This window comes from Canis aureus, chromosome 3 (genome assembly GCF_053574225.1).
Source record: "Canis aureus isolate CA01 chromosome 3, VMU_Caureus_v.1.0, whole genome shotgun sequence".
Classification (NCBI taxonomy): domain Eukaryota; kingdom Metazoa; phylum Chordata; class Mammalia; order Carnivora; family Canidae; genus Canis; species Canis aureus.
Genome location: NC_135613.1, coordinates 50,365,869 through 50,369,308, shown reverse-complemented (window position 1 = coordinate 50,369,308; position 3,440 = coordinate 50,365,869). Strand labels below are relative to the sequence as shown.

The following is a 3,440-nucleotide window of genomic DNA, read 5'->3' as shown; positions in this document are numbered from 1 at the left end:
ATCTTTGCCTTTCCGTTGTGTGAAAAATCTGCCAGGGGCTAAACTTTGTTGTTAGATTGGCCTCAACAAGCAAGACTGGGGTAGGAGAGAGGCTGGAAGAAGAAAGGGAAGAAAAACGTGGCTTCCTGTGGTTTTAGGAGGGTCACATCAGTCTCAGGAAGTGAGGACACTGGGAGCAGCTAAACACATGCAAATGAAATGCAACTTCTCAGGGGGATTTGTCAAGTTACTTCATTAGCACCAAGGCCAAGGGCAGTCCAGAGCTGATGCAAAGTAGATCTGAGGGTTTCCTTTTGTTTGCTTGAGGTCTTCAGGGCAGTGGGAGTAAAGGGGTGGGGGGGGAGAGAGAGGCTGCAATGTCCTTGAAAGGGGCCAGAACCCCAAGCCCTTTTGGCCTGAATGCCAGCTTTTGTCTCCTAAGGGCCATTGCTCTGCTCCCCAAGAGTCCATAATGAAGGCCTTGATTAAGACCTCATTAAAAGTTCATTGACATTCATAATGACTGGGGCATCACTGCAGCCCAGTGAGATGGAGGGAGGATGGGTCCAGCCAGAAGCAGAAAATCTGGGTTTGAATGCCCTTTCTGCCATTTCATAGCTTTATTTTCTTGGGTAAATTTTTCTAATCTCTTGGGACACCCTTTCCTCGCCCCTAAATTTTCTCCAATGTAATCAGGCCACGAGAAAGCACTTTGAAAGCTTTTGTCATTTGGTGCCTCCTCATTCCTACATCCACACCTTTCCTGTCTTCATCTGATCGTGACAGGCCCTTTTGGACACTCAAGGACATTTATTTCTTGCATCACAGCACTATGAAGCTTCCAGAGACAGGAAAGTCCTCTGAGACATATCACTAGGTTATAGGGGAAAACAAGAAGCTCTTGTTTGGCAAGTGCCAAAATAATCCACTTGGCCCCCAGAAAGGACAAAGTGCAGGCAGCTGAAAGTGTCTCTAGACTGTTGATCAGAGAGTCCCCAAAGGGCATTCACGGATGACAAGTGAGAATCAGATGAGTCCTTTTGCTCAAATTCAAGCTCCTGACATCAGACCCAAGAACTAAGCACACTAGCAAATCCCAAAGTGAGTTCCACAGGACATTCAATGTTCCCTATGTTTGGTGTCTACCATGGGACCAGGGGTAGGGAATTCTGGGCTGCTTTCCCCCAGTGAGCTCAGGAATCTGCAAAGTTACCTTCATGTCCATATGGCTCCACATCAACTTCAGCCAGTGTGACTCAACACCCACATGTTTTAATTTATTTGGTTTGATTTGGTTTGGACTTAGTTAAGAAACAAAATTCAACTGAGTAACGTTTAAAGATCTTACTGGCTTTATTTATTAATTCATAAATCAGGGAGCATTCAACTGGTTGATAGAAAGGAACTCTGAGTACCTATACGAAATGAAAGACTTTTACAGGTGGAAGGAAGCAGGAAGAAAATTATATTTGCAAAAAAAGGGGGGGGGTTAGTTATTGCAAAGTCACTTTCCTTTAGGGGATGACAGGGATCTATCAGGCAGATGACCTCACTAGAGCTGACCAGATGATTCCTGATTGACTGGTTTGAGTTTTTATTTCTGGAAGAGAGCTGAAACTAGGATTAAATTAAGTCTTGGTTTGGTGATGTAGGACTTAGCATAAGCGACTCCATGTTGGGCCAAATATCTTATCTTTTTTAAAGATTTTATTTATTTATTTATTTATTTATTTATTTATTTATTTATTTGACACAGAGAGAGAGTGCACAAGCAAGGGGAGCAACAAAGGTAGAGTAAGAAGCAGACTCTCCACTGTGCAGGGAGTCTGACATGGAGATCAATCCCAGGATCCCAGGATCATGACCTGAGCTGAAGGTAAATGTTTATCTGGCTGAGCCACTCAGGTGCCCCATGTCTTATTTTCAATAGACTTCTTTAAGGCTTGTGTTTTGCCTGGTCACACCTCTGGAAGTCAGAAAATGGCCTTTTCTGCTCTGGAACCTTCTCAACTCCTTTAAAGATTTCATGTAAATTTCCATTCCCTCCATCATCACCTCCAACTTCAAGTAGCCTCTCATTTGTCCTTTCTTACTTTTGGTTTATGTCTTCCCTTGTTCTGGTCAGAGGAAAGATTTTCACTTTATCTTCAGTTCTTCTCATGCCCTGGTCAATGGTAAGGATTTCATGTCTGATTCCCCCATTCAAAGCCACATTGCTGAAAAAAAATCAAAGTTTTTCTTCTTTCCTGCAGAAGAGTCATGGCTTTTAATTCTGTATTTAGCTATAGATTTATAAAGGTCTGCTTCCAAGCTCAAAAAACAGTGAACATCAAGGGTGTGCACGTCTGCGAAAGCTCAAGACAGGATGATCGAGGTTGTTTGCAACGACCGTCTAGGGAAGAAGGTCCGCGTTAGGTGCAACACTGATGACACCATCGGGGACCTTAAGAAGCTGATCGCAGCCCAAACTGGCACCCGTTGGAACAAGATCATCCTGAAGAAGTGGTACACGATTTTCAAGGACCACGTGTCTCTGGGGGACTATGAAATCCACGATGGGATGAACCTAGAGCTTTATTACCAATAGAGCAGAATTCCTTCCATTTGTCCTGTCCTGCCTCCCCCGCCCCCCGGCTCCTCTCCCCTTCTGTTAGCTCCTCTCCCCTCTTTGCTACCATCTCCCCCACACTGATACAGATGCTTGTTTTTAAAAACTCATGTTAATAAAATCTTAGAAGTTGCAAAAAAAAAAAAAAAAAAGAAAAGAAAAAAACCTTTGTTCCTTCTGATTCTTCCCTACCCAGAGGACAGTATTTATAGAGTCCCACTGGATATATGGTGGTGATAGAAGGAATGTCTGCAAAAAAAAAAAAGGGATCAGAGGTAAACAGCCATTCTTTTGGCTTTTTGGGGGGTGGGGGAGTGATAATTGGCATATAACATTATAGAAGTCTGAAGTCTACGATGTGTTGGTTTGATACATTTTTATGTTGTAATATGATTAGTATGGTAGCATTAGCTAACATCTTTATCATGTCACATAATCATTAATTGTTTTTTGTGGTACAAATAGTTAAGATCTAGTCTCCTAGCAACTTTGGAGTTTATAATACAATACTGTTGCCTGTAACCACCATGCTGTACATTACTGCTCCAGAACTTGTCTGCTAGTTGCAAATTTATACCTTAAAACAACATCACCCCAATTCGCCCATCCCTCAGTCCCTGGTAACCACCATTGGACTCTGTTATTACAGCTTCAGTTTTTTTTAGATTCCACATATAAATGAGATCATAGAGTATTTATATTCCTCCATCTTACTTAATTAGCATAATGCCCTCAAGATCCACTCATGTTGTTGTAAATGGTAGGATTTTCTTCTTTCTCGTGACTGAATAATCTTCCATTGTATATCCACATCTTCCATATCAGGTGGACACTTAGGTTGTTTTCATACCTT

At 42.2% G+C, this 3,440-nt stretch overlaps 1 pseudogene; it reads left to right on the top strand.

The window, feature by feature from the left end:
• The first annotated feature begins 2,299 nt into the window (after nucleotides 1–2,299).
• On the top strand, nucleotides 2,300–2,688 carry LOC144305309 (ubiquitin-like protein 5 pseudogene; annotated as a pseudogene).
• Nucleotides 2,689–3,440: the final 752 nt, after the last annotated feature.